This window comes from Zeugodacus cucurbitae, chromosome 6 (genome assembly GCF_028554725.1).
Source record: "Zeugodacus cucurbitae isolate PBARC_wt_2022May chromosome 6, idZeuCucr1.2, whole genome shotgun sequence".
Taxonomy (NCBI): Eukaryota; Metazoa; Arthropoda; class Insecta; order Diptera; family Tephritidae; genus Zeugodacus; species Zeugodacus cucurbitae.
Genome location: NC_071671.1, coordinates 25,089,298 through 25,111,339, shown reverse-complemented (window position 1 = coordinate 25,111,339; position 22,042 = coordinate 25,089,298). Strand labels below are relative to the sequence as shown.

General features: G+C 35.1%; 1 non-coding gene across 1 annotated transcript; it reads left to right on the top strand.

Annotated features, from left to right (window-relative positions):
- Positions 1 to 17,403: 17,403 nt before the first annotated feature.
- Positions 17,404 to 17,476, top strand: Trnar-acg (transfer RNA arginine (anticodon ACG)). Its single transcript has one exon. It is a non-coding gene; the product is annotated as a tRNA-Arg (tRNA).
- The last annotated feature ends 4,566 nt before the right edge of the window (positions 17,477 to 22,042 follow it).

Below are 22,042 nucleotides of genomic sequence, written 5' to 3'. Positions count from 1 at the left end.
CTGGACGTCGGATTACTATTCGCTTTTATTCGTTTTTTTTTTTTTGAAACTCAAAGTGCCACGCAGCACACAAATATTCCCAATTTAGTTCAGAGTCTCTGTGATCTTGTTCTTGAGGATATATTGGATGAAAAGACTTTATTATTTCTCTTGGAGAGCTGAATAATTTCACAGTTTCTGGATTTATGGATTTCTTCGTTGAATAGCGTCTTCGATAAGTCGCCTAGTGAAATTTACGTTACTTTTGACAGTCATAACTTTGAAGTCGTAGATAATTTCGTCTACTTGGGAACCAGTATCAAGTACCTGGCTAGGTCATGTTGTCCGAATGGACGAAAACCCTCCAGCTATGAAAGTGTTCGATGCAGTCCCCGCCGGAGGAAGCCGAGGAAGGGGAAGGCTTCCACTCCGTTGGAGGGACCAGGTGGAGAGCGACCTGGTTACACTTGGAATCTCCAACTGGCGCCGAACTGCGAGGAAAAATAGGAGGAAAATCTACAAGTCCCTCATTATTCCTGTCCTGATGTATGGCACCGAAGCGTGGACGATGACAACATCCGATGAGACGACACTAGGAGTTTTTGAGAGGAAAATTTTGCGCAAGATTTATGGTCATCAGAACATTGGCAACGACGAATACCGCAGACGATGAAACAATGAGCTGTATGTGTTATTCGACGACATAGACATAGTCATATAGTCATATACATAGTCCAGCGAATAAAAAAACAGCGGCTACGCTGGCTAGTTCATGTTGTACGGATAGTTGAAAACACTCCAACTCTGAATGTGTTCGATGCAGTACCCGCTAGAGGAAACCGCGGAAGAGGACGACCTCCACTCCGTTGGAAGGACCAAGTGGAAAGTGGCCTGGCTTCACTTGGTGTTTCCAGTTGGCGCCAAAAAGCAAAAAGGAGAAACCAGTGGCGCGCTCTGGTGGATTCAGCTTTAATCGCTTAAAAGCGGTTCCTATGCCAAACATATATGAGTTTCTTTCACTCTTTTGTCATTTTTTAAGCCAAAAGTATATATTTAAACCAACGCAACGAAGTCACGTTAGAGACCCGAATAATGATTCGTATAAATTTGTACAAAAAGCTTCAATCCACAGACCGGCCATTTCGATGCGGATATATTGTTTTGTTTCAGAAATTCTCGAAAATTAAATTGAAACTGGTCTTAATTGGTTACTAAAATTAGTCTCTGTCATATATTTGAGTAGAAGCTCTGGGAAATATACGAAATTCTAACTTCACCAAGCTCTTTCAGTCCGAACACGATTTTTCATGACAGTCAACATCTTCAAAGCCAGAAGAAGTAGTGGAGTGCAGTTAGTAACTTTAAAGCTTACAGCAATCAGCCTACAATATACTACCCACTTCATCCTTTTAGACCGAATCTTGCTAAGGATACTGATCTCGCTTGATCCTTTTCGACCGAATCTTGCTACTGATACTGATCTCGCTGCGCTGTGTCACTAGCTTAATGTTTAAGTTAACAAATAGTTGATATTATTATTATCTATTACTATAGACCCAAATTCGACCCTGAATTCGGCTTTCCATTAAAATTCAGCGAATATTCAATAAAATGTACCTTAAACATTCTCTCACTCAGTTTGCAAAAGAAATTACACTTTACTGCGTTTGTCGTGGACACTTCCCAAGAAATCCGATTGAAATTGTTTTAAACTTCAACGGCAAAGTAATAAACTCAATGAAATTTGAAATTGTGCTGCAAGGCAATGCGAAACAGGGCAAATCTTCAACCATAAGATTACACCAAACAAAACACTAACTAGATAAAATGTCAAAAGCACACACGCGGACGCATTCAATCTCCGCATCAATGCCACTGTCCACACTTACACACACGGCGTGCAAGCGGTTAAGAACAAAGCGAATGAAGCGAGGAGAAATCAATTGAAAGGACACGAAAACTTTAAAACCAAAACGAATGGACAAGTCCAACAAGAAGAAAGGGGAACTGAGCTGACAGCGTCCATTTGCGGGGATTTGCAAGAGAGAGATGGTGGACCTTGATGGCATCATGAGTGGACGATGCGCTACTGGGAGATAAAGAAGAAGATATGATATGAAGGGAACCTTGATTCTACATTAAAGTGGGCTGAAGACAGCAGCAGCGTATTTTCGGTACGAACGATTGAGCCAACAAACATCATAGCCAAATTCAATTGAAAATTGTACAATCGCATTGCATTTTCAATAAATATTTATACAAGTAAATGCAACGAAACAACAACGCACTATGACTACAATATAAAATCATGAGCAGCAACAAAAAAAAACGGCAAATACGAGTTCAGTTGGATAAGTCAGTGATTTTCTGAATATCCTGAATGGAAGCGGACTTCAAATGCAACACTGAATTTATCGACTGCTGTCAGACAGAAGAGCGTATAACTTGATTCCACTGTAGTTGTAAGGACCAAAAGCTCGCTGAAAGTTTTGATCATCCAAAACCAGCAAAAAACTATTCTCGCAGAGAGAAGCAGCGGTTTTAAATGACTGCGGAGGAACAGCATTGACACCAGCTAGATTCAAAAATCCATCGCAGTGAACTTTACGCCACAGTATTCTATTAGAAGATTGATGACTTTGTTAAAAGTAACCCAAGTTAATTACCGATGGATCCCAGACGCACAAATGGACTGTAGCACAGAATCTAAATAAATACTCCTGCAGAATCGGTTGACCAAGGTAAAATGACGGTGCTGCCCCTAAAGTAATTTCCTCCCACCTCAAGCTCAATAATTTGCAAAGTGAGCACAAGCAGATATGGCTACAGCGATGCTCTAGTCTATATTCTTATCATGAATTGCTGATGAGCAACTTGAAAACCTCAGTTTCAATATCTATTAATTTAGTTAATTTGGTAATTGCTATGACTAAACATGCTAATTGACTCACTAATAAACTTAATTAAAAGGAAATGTATGACAACTCGAGATCACTTAATTTCGACAATTAGTAATTGTATATGGAACAAATTTACTAATTGACTCCCTAATTGACTTAATTTATTTCACTAATTGACTTAATTAAATTGAAATTTTAGATAATTCAGGACTTTTTAATTTAGTCTATAAATTATTGCAATTTTTTTAATTTTAATAGACCAAATTTACTAATTGACACACTCATTGACATATTACAATTAAGAGATAATCTGAAACCTCAGTTGTAGTAATGAGTTATTTTTCAACGCTATTATCTTAAGTTCTTGCGAATATATGATATATGCCACTGGATCTTTGTTTCAAAATCATAACCTCAAATTCATTCATTATTAATTGGGATTGAAAGTAAGACCTCTTTGTTAAATTATGTGATTATTGATGAAATTGAGCGATTAAATGACGTACTAATCAAACTATCCTCTCAAACTGGAAAGATTCAAATGATAGTTTGTAAGTATGTATAACTAAGCTTTTATTTATTGATAACATACTACATATGTACTCTAAGCAAGCATTACATGTATAGGTGTGTGTGGAATTGCAGCGCAAACGAATTGAGTGAAATTGTTTGAACGGAACGGAAGTTATTTTACTTGAACAACAACAAAAACATTTCGTACAACTACTGCAACTGATTTATCAAATACACACAGACCAACATATGCACTTGAAACACGCACACATAGCCACACATATGTATGGGGCATGCACTTAAAAATGTCCGCTGTTGGAGAAATTCGAAATAACATTTGTTTCATAGCATAATGCACAAGTGATTTGCTGGCCTTTATTATTGTTTTTGTAGCTTTTTATTTTATTTTTTCTTCTTTTATATTTTTTCATTTTTCTTCGACCAAACAGAGGACGTTGCGTTCAAACGAAAATTGCGAAAACTTTTGCGTTGCACTCTAATTTCCTATTAGAATTCAATTTTCCAACTGATTCCAACACAAATACAACACAAACACACACATACATATGTACAAATTGTAGTGTAAAGACAAGAGCGCACCCTCCTCGCCTCCTTCTAACAACTCCCCTCCATACAATAAGTTGTCGTTTCATAGAAGAAATCGTTACCGTAATCGGCTAGTCAAGTTTTCATATGGACAAGTCTCTATTGCAGGCGACAGCAGGAAGCAGCAGTGACAGCATGAAATCGCCAAATGAAAAATAACAGTACAAGAAAGCAACAAATACATACATATAGGCAAACTTAGTATTCTTAGCATTCCCCCCTGTTGTTGAACTGTAAATTCAATGAAATGAAATAGACAAGCCACCGAAGCTTTGCAAAGCTTCAAAGCATGCGAGCAATGTCAGGCTAGCTCCCCTCTCTCACCCCAAAAGAGATAGCAATGATGACAAGTTAAGCAGCGCCGCTGACATGTGATTGCTGCTGGCGTTGACTAAGCAGTTCAATGAGCTGGTACAGGTGTATTTATAAGTGGGTGAATTGTCAAAAAACTGCCGCAAGAAGTAGAAGTAAGAATCAAACGAAATACATTGCCAAGTCAGGCCAATGTTCATGCTTTACGCTACCGCATATCAAAATGTTTGTAAAACGCCTGTCAGCCGGCAGCAGCGCTGACTAGTGTTCTGACGATAATGCTTGGACTCAGTGACAAATGTGGTTTACACATGGTTGAATACACGCACATAGTTGAATACAGGGTGACCGAAGATGAACAAATATGCAATTTTTAGACATTAGTTTCAATTTAGTATAAGAAAAATATTCTTCGTTTTGAATGATCAACACATTTTTAACACTTAAAATAGTCTAAAATACAAATTATACAAACTTTAAATGGAATGGATAGCATTTTTAAGATTTCTACAAATTTAGTAAAGTTTACTACCACAGATAATGGAGGGGAACTTGACCAATCATCAGAGTTGTTTTCTAAAAGACAAATGAGCTATGTTCATCTTCTCTGGTCATTCCAATTCTCACAAAGAACCCTTAAGCTCCATTTTCGTTATAATTGAATATCTTATTACTCGAAGAAATATATTTTCCAGCAGATTAGTGCTTTATTTGTACAATTTATTTCACTTAAAGGCGAAACCTTTATTTTTATGATCTACTAACTTTGGTGTACAAGAAGTTTCTACAGAACTGTATTTAATTTTAACTAGGCGTTTCTCAAAGCCTGTCAACTTCAGTATACAAGAAATTTCTTGTTCGTGACTCTAAAAATACCTTTTTATTAACCATAAAATCTGCCTTCATCCAAATTTCATACCATTCAGTTATTACTAAAAATATATCTTCAAATATTAATTCTATAGTTAATATTTTATACTTTTTACAGAATTTATTATCCAGCATTTTCAGCATAATCTATTGCGAATTCTAACAAAATTATCAAAATGTTTATTTACCTAAGTTTTCTACCACTTAAGACGATAGGCGACCATTGCCAAATTTCTTCGTTATCCCGGAATATTATTCTAGCATACACCAACAGATTATTATTTCTCCTATGATTTAGAAAGAGTCACGCTCACAAAAATATATTGAGATGCTCACAGCTTCAGTTATCTGTCAAGGATATACCGAACCCTCTCGAGCTTCAGGACTGACATAAAAAGTGACCAAGTTGTGACTAATGGTTATCCATCAGTTAATCTATTAAACCAAGATATTCGTAAGATTTGGTTTATAGTAGTAAAAAGCTCTTAATTCTAATGAAATTCACATTGCGGTTCGGTCCAAACTGTCTTTATACTCTTCAGCTCATGATTTATTCGTTCTAAATCTTACTATTTTGGTTTAATTATCTAAAAATTTTGAAATTGTGTACAGATCTAAATTATATACATGACAACAACTTCTAGATAAGGCTGTCATTTGGTCTTCTATCAGTAGAGCCGATATCTTCTTAAAGGAGGACTTCAACAAGGTTTTTGAAAGAAGAAAAGTGTTGGATGCTGCGAATTTTATTTATTCACTGTAAAGAAGCTGGTAGAGGGCAGCAGAAAGAAATGTATATCCAAACTCTGTGTATATCCAAACCCACTGGCTAATGCCTTCTTACATTCCTATAATTTAACACGTTTAAGAAGAAGATATCTGGTAGCCTGGTAGAGAGAGAGAGAGCAACCTTCTACCAAAACAGCTTAACCACATTTTGAGCTTGTCCAGTTTTCATTAATATTAAGATTTGATTACTTTTTTAGGCTTTAAATAAATATAGAATTATTGAAGAAAAAAATTATTTTCAAATTGATTGGGAATATTAAAACTTGCTATGACATTTATTTTGGGGCTTCAATTATAATCGTAATCCGAAATATTTGATACAACTGGGACAAGGATTTACTTAAACTATTATTCGGTAGAAATATCATCACAACTTACAAAAAAAAGTTGTCACAGAACCTTTCAAAACACCCACTATATAACAGAGAACTGTGTTCGAATTCTGCTTAATTTTATTTACTCAACTCGAGTTGATGCCCAGGTGCGTTTGCAAGTTACACATATCATGACAAATCACATTACAAACAACAAACTACACATATACACACACTTCTCGAAATGACGGAATTTTTGTATTGAAACCAAAATCTACAGAAAAACAAGTAAGGAAAGGATAAGTCCGCGTGCAACCGAACATTTTATACTCTCGCAATTTATTGATATATTTTTATTAAGATAACACACAATTTGACCCAATTTGAAAATCCTATAATAAGGTATATGAGAGCTAGGGGAAGTTATGACCCGATTTTAACCATTTCTGGTACAGAGACGCACTATTAGAAGAAAAATGTTTTCTCTAAATAAAATTAAGATACCTGAGAGATTTACCGAAATTTTCTGCACTGAATTTTTCATATTCGATTTTCGGGGCTTTGAAAAGTTATAGTCCGATTTCGACAATTTTTTCACAAGAGATGCCACAGATCATACACAGTATTTGTGTAAAGATTTATTCCGCCATCTTGGTTCCTTATGGAACTTGTCGTGGTTGTGAACCACTTTCATTCATTTTCCACACGTCTTATCAGGGTGTCAGGAAAGTATTATACGCCTATTTTCCATTTTGTTAAAGTGCAGCTTCCTTCTGCTATTTCTTCTGTAAAATTTAGTGTTTCTGACGTTTTTCGTTAGTGAATTAACACACTTTTAGTAATTTTCAACCTAACCTTTGTATGGGAGGTGGGCGTGGTTATTATCCGATTTAAACTATTTTCATGGTGTGTAATGGGGTACGTAAGGGAACTGACGGCAGAAAGTTTGGTTTATATAGCTTCATAGGTTTTCGAGATACAATATACAAATAACCGATTTGGGACGGGGCCACGCCCACTTCCCCAAAAAAAAATACATCCAAATATTCCCCTTCCAAGTGCGATCCTTTGTTCCAAATTTTACTTTTATAACTTTATTTATGGCTTAGTTATGACACTTTTTGTGTTTTCGGTTTTCGCCATTTTGTTGGCGTGGTAGTGGTCCGATTTTGCCCATTTTCAAAAGCCACCCTCTCACGGTCCCAAGGAACATGTGTTCCAAGTTTCATTAAGATATCTCAATTTTTACTCAAGTTATCCGTTGCACGTCGGACGGACGGACAGACAGGCATTCGGATTTTGACTCGTCTCGTCTCCCTGATCATTTTGATATGACTTACAAAGTGAACAAAACTATTAATACTCTCTTAGCAACTTTTGTCGCGAAAAATAAGCCAATCGACTACCATAGTAGCACTAACATCACCTCTGGCAAAATATGAGACTAACATATCCACCATATATATATACTTTGGTATTTAACAACAATTTCTTTGTTGTAATTCAATTGCTTTCGCACACACAACCGCACATCGAAGGCTTTATGTGCTTTGAAGCACCTGTTTTGGTGAAATTGCTTGCAGCAATTTGCCAAATTTATTTAGTTGTGTGTGTATAAGCGGCATTCCCATTCCGGGTTGCACGTGGCGTATGAGTGACTCTAATACAATTATGCTCGTTAGAACGTCCTGCGAGTGCTGTCGAATCAAATTGTTACATTTTCTGCGCATTTGTCAAAATTAACTTGATTGCATCAAATCAAACTGGCTTTTACGAATTTTTCGTTTAATTAGTTTTCAAAACTGGCATTTATTGGAGTTATTGATAAAATTATACACACTCACTTGCATATGTTTGTAGGAGGGAAGTATGTGATGGTTGACTTGTTGAGTTTAAATCTTCAACTACAAATGATTAGATTTTTTTTTTGGGTAAAAAATATGAAACAAATCAACAGTGTGCTCAAGTAAATGCAAAAATTATAAAATTTTGAACACATTTTTTTAAATGTTTTTGAACGAATATGTGGTTGAATGTAGAAAGGGATCTGGATTTATTTATTATTCACTTGAAATATATTCGGGGTACAAATTTCTTCTTAGCCAATTATGAAGCAGACTATTTAATATCTAGTTCAATTTGTTCTTTATGAATTAATACATTCTTTAAATCGGTTATATTTTAAAGCTGCAGCCTATGCAGAATTTTTCTCAGTTGCAACAGTTTCTCATCGAATATATAAAACAATTTTCTCTGCGTGGATCATGCAAGCCGATCTAAGCATATACTTCCATCATCCTTCCCAAAAATAAGCCCCTATCAGCAACAACTTTACACCTCTAGACTTATCAACAGATAACCCAATCGTCCCTTAAACTCCGCCAGACTTACACACAACACGGTAATCTCTGCTAAGCGATTTTCACTCGATCTAAGGTCACATCCATGTTAACACGCATTTTCACATTTTCTCATACTTCAGATATCTAAAAATTAACCCTTTTGCCCTTACTATATTGAAAAATGGTGAAATAGGGGTACGAAGTAGCTTAAAATCCACTCAACTAGCTCGTCTATAGCACATCTGTCCAAACGATCACTATAGAAAATTCATGAAATGTTGTTTGAACCCGTAGGTAAATTCGATGCAGGCGATATACAGAACCAACTTTATTAACCAAACTTAAGTTTAAGAAATTCGAAAGCCTTGAATTTTTATCATGACGAGCTGAAGGCTTTGATTTGAAATTACCCATCTTTTAATAGAGAAAAAAATATTTACACTATAATTGGTCTGTTCGATGGAATTAACCTGTCAAATATAGCAATAAACTGATCCAACGAAATCTAATCAAGATATCAGGAAACGATGCCCGTCTTTAAATTTAATTTAGGAGGTTCATAAAGCGCTATAAACAAATAATGAGATAAATGTTGATTTCTATGGATCTACATCAAGTAGTCATCCAAACTACTGTACTTTACCGTTTACTGTCTGATAGCTCTCTTTGTTCTGCAATTGAAAAAATGGCTTTTCATTGAGCCCTGAGGCAATAACTGGTCCGATCAAGAAGATTTCGCTGCAAAAATCATTCTACGATCGATCCTAAGATGTGCTCCGAAAATTATGTTACCTATCGTCCTTACAAAATGCGAAGGAATAAAAATTGGCCGATTACAGACAGCGATAATTGGTGTGCTGCCTCCTTATATAGCTGATAGTAAGACATCCGCAAAAGTCGACTGATCGGCTGAAATCTAACAATGAGAAAATCCAAATATTGATGTTAAAGATTAACAAAGCCAAAGTGTGAGGAAAGAGATATAGGCTATAGATTCAGGCCACTCAAATAAATATCTGAAATTCGTCGTGCAAGGCAATTTTAAATTGATCTCAAAATGACGAACTTTGTCAAAAAACAAGAGCGCAACTTTTTGGTTCCGTTTGAATGAAGACTTCGAAGAAGTGATCCCTCTTCCGACACAGACGTGGCAGTGAAATTAGGCAGGGCGGCGTCAATATTTCGTTTTGGAACCCTTTAAAGCTATGAATAAGTAGAGCTGGGAATTAAAAAAAGAAGATACAGTTAAAAGAGATTATTTTTTCGTAATAAAAAGGAGAATAAAATAGGATTATATTGAATATTTGAAAGTTCTTTAACTAAAGTTTTATACTCATGTTATAGTGTGTCACTTAGATAGTTTTAAGAATGATATTAGAATCTGATTTTTAAAAGCAGAAAACAGAGACCAAATTTAGATTTGCAATCAACTAACGCCTCTAACCTAAAAAGAAGTCCATAAACACTTCGAAGAAGTAATAAAAATGGGAAATCCGGCAATAAAAATTAATTGCAGCCCGAAAGGATATACAACAAATGCGATGTTTGTATGCAATTTTATAGTATTGTGTGCAATGAACAGCTGTCGCACAATTTCGTACAATAACAACACTTATGTGTACAATTATGCTACAAATAGCTTCGCATCGATTTCAATGCATTAATTTGTTTTAATTTTCTTTTTTGTATTTGTGTATTCTGTGTTCGCTTGCATTAGCAGGCGATGAATTTGGGTTACGCAACAGCAAATGCAACTTGCAACAAAACCAACAACACACGCCACACGCTGTACATCATTACGCATAGTTCAACGCAGCCGCCGCAGGGTTGCTTTTCAATTCGACCGACAATTTGATGCATCGCAAACACTTTGATTTGCCACTCTAATGAGTTTTTGCGTCCACTGCCGCCACGCACCCCGCATGCAGGTGCGCATTTGCTGGCTCTGGGCTTGGATATTTTTTCGATTTCCCATTTCTTTTTTTTCGTTGCGTCATTTCCAAATGAATACTTAGTCGTAAATTTAGCTGCACAGCAGGCAGATTTTGTGACAAATGCCGTTGATGTTGCAGTTGCCGGTGTTGCGAGTGCTTATGCGACACAAGCCCCGTTGGCCGGGAGCGTAATTGCGTCAAATTTTCACAGTGTGCACGAAATCTAACTGTTCACAATTAACATATTTTACGCTCCATTCATGAGGAAGTCGGTGAAAAAAAATTGAACGTGAGGGGGGAGTGAGTTCCGTTTGAAGCTTATGATTTAAAGACTTCAAGACTACATTAAAATGTTCACCAGTTTCAAAAATTCTGGGAATACATCAACCTAGGTTACCCACAGAACCTTCGACTTTTTAGAACACTCATTAAAATACTCATTTATAAGAGTACAAGGCAATTTCGAACGTTTCTGATCCACTTAGAGTTCAGTTGGCTCAGTTTTTTATCAATGAGCATTATGAGGTTCTTAGGTTCAAAATCTAAAACTTTCATATAAGGAAAATGTAAAGAAGAAACCGAGTAGTTCTAAATTAAGTCTCATTTCTGCCCTAAAAAAGAACGAAACAAATCGTATAAATTTCGAGGTTACATTACGCCTTAGGCCCTCCAAGCGACTGAGGAGCTCATGGAAGATTGCTTTAGGCTAATTTTCATCTCTAAATTATTTGCTGAAATTCTTCTGAACATTATTTTACGTAAGCGTGGTAATCTATATAACTCTTTCCGTCACATTCTTGGAACTGGCGAAAATGAAAGACCACGCTGAGCTCAGCGGGAGCTGCACTATGTTTTCAGAGATTATTGGAGTTGTCTGGAAAGCCGAAACTTAAGAAAATGCAGTTGAAATCGGATTAAAGAGATCATACCAACTCGTCTTCAAGCGATAAGTAACTTTGGCAGTCCTCGATGCAATATGGATCCAGTTCAACACGATTGCGCAGCTCGGAAGACTCTTGAAAAGATAAGAGGTCATTTGCTGAGCTTCAAAATATGTGCAATAAGATTCTACAAACCATCACCGAAGACTACGATCCCTTGTGATAAGATTTCTTACAACAGAAGAAAGAAACTCGAAGGTTTACTAGTGTCGACTGAGAAATAAGACCCATTCTCTCTTTCAGCTCCCACCAGACCAGCAGCTTGTAAACTCATTTTGAGCCCTACCGCCATATTCGCCAGATTAATGTCTTCATTATGCTTTAAGGCCATTTATAACTCAAACTGATTTTATTTATAAATTTACAGAAAAATGCTTCACAACAAATTCTCATCATTCGACAGCAACAAAATTAACTCCAACAACAAGAGAGAAAATCAAACTGCAGTAACTGCAAAAAGTAATGAGCCACGAGCTCTTTCAACAGGAAAAACCGCCAAGCATCGGCTGGCTTGACGCTAAAGACAGCCATTAAACACATTTTTATCAATGCGAATTAAAAGCTTTTAACATTTATTATAATTCTATTAAATTACTCAACGAAACATAATGTAATGAAAGCAATGAACGAGCGAACGAGCAGCGACACACAGAGGCAGGCCGTGACAATATTGAAGATAATGTTGTAAATATATATACGAGCACATATTTATAGTCTGTAGATGCAAATCAACGGCTTACTTAACGTGTGCGTCATTATGCCAAAGGTAACCAGTGGAAATTACTCTTGGCTGAAGCTGCGGCATGCGCAAATATTAATTCATACAAGCAATCCCATTTACCGTGTCAATGTGGAATACTTACACGCTTAAGTAACGACTTACAACTGTTTCACATTATTAATCGGAATTGACAGCAATTCAGCGTTATGTGGAGAAAATCTTTAATTTTAAAGTTAAATAGCTAGATCAGTAGACGAATGGAAAAAGACTTTACTACTTTTTTGGGTCATGAATTTGTCATCTGTCATAATATATACAGTCGAGGAACCTGTCAAGAATCAGGAATCCGTCAAGTGTCAATACAAGAGACATCAGTTTGATACAGCTTTCTCCAATTTACTTATGGTTCGACGGAAGAAGTCTACTTTCACATCCACTGTCAAATTATTTTTAGAGTAGTTATAGTGCTAATAGTAGTCTTTAGATCTAAAGAATCACCACCGTTACAACCATTTTAACATTCATTAATTTTAAACACCGAAGTCACAAAGCATTCAGCAAGTTTGGTGAGTTCAGATCCCCAAAAGCTCTGACGAACTACATCCAACCGCGAATTAACCTCAAAAATGTATGTCAAAGCTCTTTATATTATGAACAATAGAAAATAAGCCTCATTACCTCCCAAAATCACTCCAGATCTTGCATAATAATCAGAATTAAGTTTAGAGTTTTTTTTCAGAAACAAGCTCTCTTCGGAAAATGTAACGATGGATTCCTGAGAATTACAGTAGTACCTCGACATACGAGTGCCCCAACATACGAGTTTTTCGAGATACGAGCCGACGAGCAAGTGATTTTTTGCTTTTGGTTACGACCGAAATTCGAGATACGAATCCAGTTCGGTTCGGTTCGGTAGTAACACGCAGTAGAGATAAAGGAGATCTTAGGAATGTGGGACAGAGTTTCACAGTTCGTTGAAAAAACACCCAGAAAAAGTTGCAACAGGTCGTGCATTTGACCTTTTTAATGACACTTGCCTAACTCATTTCCGGAACATTTTGAGAGGGATGAAGAAACAAACCTCCTTGGACATGTTTTTTTCTAAACGGCCTACAGGTGAAATCGAGAAAAATGTAGCGAAAAAGGCAAAGACCAGTGAGGATATCTAATTTAATTCTTTACATTCTCTTTTTTGTTTTTGTGTAATAAATATTTGATATTTATAAATACGTTTTTATTATTCAAAACCACGTAACAAAAATAACTGGGGTGACATTTTGGAGGTTGGAACGGATTATTTGTGGTTCAATTGTTTTGTATGGGGAAATTTGCTCGAGATACGATTAATTCAAGATACGAGCAAGGTTGCGGAACGAATTAAACTCGTATGTCGAGGTACCACTGTATCTATATTTGAAGACGATTTTGGATTGGGAGCACCTTCAATACATAGAGAAATTTTGGTCACAAGATGCCCTGATAAGAAAACTAAAATTTTTTTATCTCGAAAATTAAGAATTTAAGAAGGTCTTATCGAAAGTCTATCTTATCTTGCTTCGCCTTTAAATCAAGGGCAAATCATAACCTTCTATTTACTTTGGAATCAGGGGAACCACCTGAATGCTATGGTAGCTTCTATATAACACCTTGTCACGGACTTTAAGGACCGCTATATTTATTAAGTTAAGTTAAAGAAGAAATACCGCGATCCGCCGGAATCGCTGAGCTCATTCATATGCTGCAGTCGTTCAGCTTCTTTTTCTTCCATATGACAAATCAAATGCACTAATAAAATCAAAGTTATAAATATACATGCGATCAAAATAAATGGAATACAACGCATTACCGTTATATTATATACCGCTGTGACATGCTGCATAAATAAAAGGTTCGCATGTTGCACATATAGAGGATGTGGGATAGCTGTTGCAATATATCGCTTGCAACTCACGAATGATTTCTATAAAATCACGATGAGACATATGATGCATTCAAGTTTATAAAGGGTGTCATAATTAGTTTGTAAACGTTCTGCTTGGAGTCTAGCTTGGAGTCAGGCCTACAAAGCTTTGCTGGAGCCTAAAGCTTTTGCTTTACCAAAGGTTTATGATTTCTATCTCATATCTCGAGATCAAATTTTAGTTTCCCACACAATCTCTCAACGTTCCACCCATTATAGCATTCTGTGGAGACATACAATTCTGCTTATTTCACATGACATGACCCATTTCCTCTGATTTCTTGTTGCCGAAAATTGCAGAAATTTTTCTTCATACATATTGCGCAACTTCTTTGACATTTTCCGTACCGACTTGAAACCACATTGAATGCGAAAACATTATAACTGCGGTTTGTAGACCACCACTAGCATACTTGTTCTTATTTATGTACTGAGTATAGCTGCCGCACATATCAAACCCACAAAACTGTGACCGGAACTGGTGACCAAAATTACGATGCATGGTATTGTGCAAAATTAAAGTAGTTAAAATTTATTCGTCGATGTTTTCGAACACTACTGCTATGGTCAACCTTTCCAAGGACCGAGATCTGGTCGTTTAAATTTGTGGTTGATTGAGATCTTGTCTTGAAAACCGTTTTGTCAGATCCTGCGAACCAAGTTAAACCTTCAAGTAAACTTTCGAAAACTTTTTGGTTGAGATGAAAGCCCTTTAGAGGGAAATCCATCAGCTGTTGTAATCGTCGAGTTTGTACTGACTGAAGGCGTTGAACTGTGCCGATTTGACAATATTTTTCAAGAATTTTCAAATAGAGAAGGTTAGAAATGGTTCTCGGCCTACTGAGAATATCTCAAAATCTTCGAAAAAACGTTATAGTATACCATACTCCATTCTCGAGCTGTATACTTTATTCTTCAGACAGTTTATTACTTCTGGAACTCTAGGTTATGCTAGTTTTGTCCACTCATCAGTCCGATGTTTACTTTGAAAGCGTTTAAATAATCAAATAATTTTGACGGGGTCACCAACTGGAAGTTGAACTAATGAGACTATACTGGAATTCGGAGAGAACTTTCAAGAGATTCAGCAGAGTACGAGAACCGCGTTCTTGGCCTGGAATACCAAAGCTGAATCGATATCTTCTATGCACAAATATGAAAATAAACAAGGCTTCGGATTCACCGATTTTCAATCAAACGAACTTCTTCTAAGCAACTACTAAAATTTTCCACAATATTGTAATTCCATGTATATGATTTCAAAAGTTCACTCGTACGCCGCAACTGATACCCATATACTCGTATGTATATCCATGTCTTTTTCTAAAGGGAATTGATTCATTTTGGGCATAACTGATGAATTCGATTCTTTCAACTGAAGACACGTACATATTTAAGCACTGCATTTACTCTACTTGGTGGCACTATGTTATTTTAGTGTGTTGCATGCCACAAGAATATGCCAACTTTCCAATATACCAGCTGCATTGCACGAAATACCTATTTGACCCCCATGCACAGTTGGCATTCTGCAAATGTCAGTACTAGAAGTAGATTGTAGATTATACGTCTTTAAATATGTATTTTCTTTTAGAAACTCTGCTAATAATGCTCTGCTGTCTTATAATATAATGTATGGCATTTATTATTTACCCCAGGGTGCTGCAATGCAGGCCAATACTGGTATAAGAGGATTTTTTATATTAATTCATTAATATTATAAAATGCCTTTATTTCTTTTATCTGTTTGTTCACTTATCCTTGACGCACCTCGATGTGGACTTAATTTCCATAAGTCTGAATTGTCCAAAATAGAAACGAACGCATAAAAAATTGTCTAAATTGTCTAGTATCGCAAATAGTTTTCGGAACTTCATGCCATTAGAGGTATCACATGTCTATGGTTTGTATTTAGCAACTTTTTTATAGAAATTATAAGTCAATTGGCCTCTTTGACCTTGAAAAATATATAATAGATAATACATATACAGTAGTTTTTCGAAACGAACACATTAATTGTCAGGCCTGTTCGTTACATCGATTTTTTCGTTAATTCGAGTACTCACTTAGAGGTATGTTTTTCAATAAAAATTAGTTAAATATCCGTAAATTGTAGTTTAAGAAATTATTTTGTTAAAATAATGAAAAATCAGCACAAAACAATTCAAATCAGCTAAATTCTTCCAAAATGGACCAATTCTAACAGTTATACTTCTTATTATATATTTATATTTTTAATTCTGGTTCGATGTTATTTGATTTTTTCATCTTTCTTCATATGTCTTCTTCACGTTAAACCGAGTACTTACCATGTTCGTTATTTAAGGTACTTAATGTAACAAATTTGCTTGTTCGTTATAAGCGGTTTTCGTTAAAACGAATATTCGTTATTTCGGAAAACTACTGTAAATTGAAAGAATACTGAAATAGATGTAATATTTTATTAGAAAAGGGTGGCTATAGAACTACTCGAACAACCGATTTCGACTAAATTTCGAGAAGAAATAGTGCATGGTCGAAGACTTCAAGAACATATATTTTAGAATACGGAAGTGATTATACCCAGTCCAAAAAATTTACAGTTTTGCGGAACTGCTGACAGATTAGCTAACCTTAGTTCTACGGTAGGTGGCGCTGGAGGGCAGATATATTCGGAACTCATATTTAGTATGCGAATTAGATTATAGCATATTCATCTCATACAATAAAAAGGCCGAGTTATAAATATATATATTATATACAATAGATCGCGTTGGAGTCGAACTCTCTCTTCTTAAATAGAAGACTATCCGATTAATGATGAATTTAAATGAAAAAAAATAACATAACAGATATGTAATTATAAATACACTCATTGACATACAAACATATGTTTAAACTTTCAAGAGGCCTACAACAACAGCTTGCTATGCGGTCAAGCACTCAAAAATAACACAAGAAGATAACACCCGTGCGTATAAAGCATAGGGGGAAAAAAAAGCATTGAAAGCATTTATTTAAACGAGTAGAAAGAGAAGAAGAGTAAGAAGATGTGTTAAATACAAATATTTATAGTGTGGATAAACTATAAATAGTGTTATTTTTTAAGTAAATAATGAATAAATTGAATTGTACAAACTTTGTTGTTGGCGTTGATAGAATGAGTGTGAAGATTTGAAGTTTATGTGTGGTCATATATTATGGGAGACAAGTGTCATGGGTCTTCACCTAACAAAGTATATCGGTCCTGTGGCGCAATGGATAACGCGTCTGACTACGGATCAGAAGATTCCAGGTTCGACTCCTGGCAGGATCGCAGAGTTTATATATTTTATTAATTTTTTTTATGGAAAATCCCAAGAAATTTGAATTTAGAATTATAAAAATGTTTAAAATTAAAAAACTAGAGACATAAAATTAAGCAAAATATATTTCGATTATAAAAAAAGATGAAATATAGTTAAGAAAAATATTTTTAAACAAACAAATGCGAATGTAAAGCGTGTAATTTAACTGATTACATTGTAATTACATTTTAATTATTTATTATATTTTAATTTTTAATTTACCAAAAAACAACTCAACAACTTTACATTACTAATTTTTAGAGAGTTTCAAAGTAATCTAAGAGTTCTAAAAAGTAATCTTAAAAATAAAATAAAAATTTTTAATTTTTAGATTTTAAATTTTAAATTTAAAAATATTAATTATAATTAGAAAATAATATTTAAACGAAAAAAGTTTATTTTGAAGCTCTCAATTAAACTGATTACATTGTAATTACATTTTAATTGCTCAATTAAATTTACAAAAAACAAATATATATGTATGTCAGAATCGTAATATGAATTCGTAAATTTATATATACTTATAAAGTACTTAAAATTGTTACTTATTACCTTTTAAGTTAATTCAAAATATCATTTTTGCGCAATTAAAAGTAATCATACAGTAATTAAGAGTAAGTAAGTGTATAAAATATAATTTGAAAAAGTACATATATAACTATTACTACATTTAAACCATTTATACTAGTAAACTTAGAGGAATTAAATGTTATTTTAAAGTAATTAGATTAGAATAACACTATTAAAATTAAATATTATTTACAATCAACCAAAAGTATACTAAAATGAAGAATAAAATATTGAATTTTAAGCTTAAACTTAAAGTAATTACATCTTATTAACATAACTTTATTTTTTGATTAATTCTTAATTACTCTTAAAATTAGTAATATCTTAATAGGAATTTATAAACGTAAATAAACATATATATGAATTTATATATCTATTATTACTTCAAAAGCAAAAAAAAAAACATTAAATATTAATAATAAATAGCCAAAAATATACGAAATTAAAAAAAAAATTATATTAAATTTTACACCCTCAATTATGCATTCAATGCATTCACGAATTCATATGTATGACCTTGCTGATTTTCAGTAATAAAAAAAATTAAGAAATTATGTAATTAAAAAAGTCTCAATTGAATTCGTGAAGGCATCTCCAAACATTCATAAATACTTATACGCTTTTATATGTATCTACAATTACTTATAAACCACCTCACAAACATCAGAAACCTACCAACTCTTTGTGTAATTAAAAGTAATCTGGTAATTTTCATCAAATATTTGATTGAACTAATTTTAATGCGATAAGACATAAACATGACAATCACATTAAAAGTTCTACGTTGCAACAACAAAACCAACAACTACACCACAAGAATGGATTTACAACTTTCAACCACATGGTTAAACAACAACTAACAACTTCTCCGATGTTTGCGTATTAATTTCAATTAAATTTAGTACCACCCTGTTAATGCGTGTCAATAAACATTTCAACCAAAATATGCTGACTTTTGTGTACAACAACAACATTAACATCTACTTATTACGCTTATTAAAACTTATGCCTTGCCAACACAACTCTTTGTTATTTAGTTTGGCATATTTCACTGCAAGTTACGAGTACCTCAATGTTAAGTGGTAATTATACTCAATACTTTTACATTAAAATCAATAATTGAGGAACTACGACGACAGAAGACATTAAAAGCAGGCAGCTATTGTGGGTGTAAAGCAGCAATGGCGAGAAATTTTATTTAAATACATGTCGAAACATCTTTTACTTAGTACGGATATGCAGAGTACTCCACATTATAGTGGAGAACAGTGGGTTGAAAGTGGCTCTTTGTAGTAAAAGGATCCTAATTAGGTATATCTAGAGTGAGTAACACTATGGAGACCACAATTCGTGAATATTTTCTACTAAAAGTCTACAGACAAATTTAAGATATGCATAAATACTCAGCATCGGCACATATCTTCTACTTCGACCGCTCATTAAAGTACTAATCGATTTCAATCAAAAGCTAAGTTGTGATTCGGAACTTAAGGCAATTTGTTACAAGATTATCTCAATCACTATTGGATCCCAACTAGTTTGAGTTGCAGATCGATCTATCCTTACTATCCTTTTAGAGGACGGATAATATTGACATCAAAGCGAGTCTTTTAGTTAAATAATGCGTTATTGGTGGCTTAAGTATGGGTTCCAGCTATAGAATATATGGAACCACAGCGACTTCTCAGACTAAATAATACTTTATTGACATGATTTTCTTAACCGTTCTTGAGAAGATTAGGACTTTTGGCGAACCTGTATATTTTTAAGCAGCTGATAAGTAAATATACGAGTCTACTAACATAAAAAACGAGCCTTGTGGTGGCTGTGGTGAGTTATAGAAGATCTCGAGGTCGTCTTCCGCTTTCAGCTTATTAAGGTAGAACCCAAACTTACAGCCGACCAGGAGATCACATGAACTATCATTCATAAACTAGTCTTGAACTTGGAAATGAAAAGGACCCAATTGAAGTAAAGAACTGACCAAGTGACTGATCTTCTCGAAGTTGAGGTTTATTATTTAATTTTCCATTGTGGATAAAATAACGAAGCTTTTGTTAAACAGCAAGTACAAGTAGACGAAGCATTGCGAGAATACCAGCAGCTGACAGCATTCCACGCATACAAAAACCGTCTCTCCTCCACTTTAATTAGCAAAGCTTCAACAGTAACTGCAATAAATACTTGAATAGCTGCAACAATTTCTATGTACTCCGCTGCAATTGTGTGTAGTTGCCCGACAATGTATAGGCACGTGCCAATAAGTTGCCATCAGAGTTCAAGTGAATTTCACTCTTCTTCCTGCCTCTTCTTATTTATTTATTTTAATTATTTTTTTTTTAATTTCTAATAGAACTATCGTTAGCAACGCCTCAAAGGCAACAACAGCATTTAATTAAACTAAAGAGAAGAAAGTGCAAATTGCAAGGGACAAGTTGAGTAGCGTAAGTGGCTCGCTGCGCGCTTGTCTACAAACTGCCGACTGCCAAGTGATGCCACGCGCATTAGCTAGCGTTGCCACTGCAACTGAGCGGTGTTAATTACTTGGGTGCTCTATTACAAAAACAACAAATTATAATACAAAAGCAAAAGCAAATAATGCGCCATTAAAAGTGCACAGAAAGTCGTTGAAGCTGAAAGAACCCGCTGAATTGTTGGAGATTGAAGGAATTCTGAGAAAACGAGAAGCTTCTCGGGTTTTAAATGCTGAATTTTAAGAGTTCGATACTTGAGGCATTTAATGGAATAGTAATGCACTCGACTTCATAGAGTTCTTCCCTCCATTCTCCTTCTTTCAAGTTCCAAACTGCTACCATACAATAACTTGGCCCTCCGCAGTATAACTATAGAAATAGCAGTAACTGAAATCATCGATTACTGAGAGATCAGGCATTAATTCACTCTACAATGGTTGTTGGACAAGCGCTTCTTACATACTTTTTTGTCTCTTCGACTTGTACCATTGCCTCTCTTCGAGGAACCCTGGGTAGCTTGTCGGTTTTAAAAGCTCTACGTTTTGGAATGCTATGCTAATCCAAGATTCGTCTTTATATTTAGATTCCAGGAAGTGCTCTGAACTTAGGACGTTCTCAATCATACAAACATGAAAGACCCTAATACCCGTATCAAAATTAGTCAAATATTTAAACTTACCACACAAATGTATTCACTTCCTTTTGATCCGAGTGCTACTCCCATTACAAAGCCGCCCAACACATCCCAAGGGACTTGTTTTATGTACAGTTCTTGTACTGAGTAGCTGCCTGATTGAACGTTCATCAGCGGTCGATTACATAAGGCGACTGACTGTCTGGTGGTCTTCCACCTCCATCTCCTTCGGTTTTTCATTTATTTGCATAACCAATTCGTAAACTCGTCTTTTCTTAGTGTACAGTGTACACTTTGCCCCCACGCCTCCGCCCACTTATCGTCCCCCAGAGAGACACTTCAGTTGTGCCCTAATACTGCTCGACTTAAGTCTATTGGTCTGCCGGTCTGTTGGTCTATTGGTGCATCTTCCGTCGCTGCTATTTTCATAAGCATTTAAATTAACATTTATTTTAGTAATGGAAAAACCGTGTCTATCAGTTTACGCTCTTTCGGCTATCATTTAAATCATTTTTGCTCGTGGCTTTACAGCGGAAAAATACACACACTAATAATGGCGTAATAAGAAAAAGAAGCGGAAGCGGAGCTGTTTGAAAATCATGCTTAATAAATGATAGTGAAAAGTATTCAAAGCTGTTGGGATATAAATTGCAAATTCCTTTTACTTTACGGCGACTTGGCTTTGGCGGGTTCAAAAACTTAGTAGCAGTTCTCAAGAAAAAATGCCAGTGGAGATTTGGCAAAGTTGACTTACATAAATACCATCGAAGAGTTTGATTGGCTTAACGGTTGGCATACGCCTTGTAAGTCTGAAGTACTTCATTGATAATTATTATGATAAACAGTTAGGGATGACG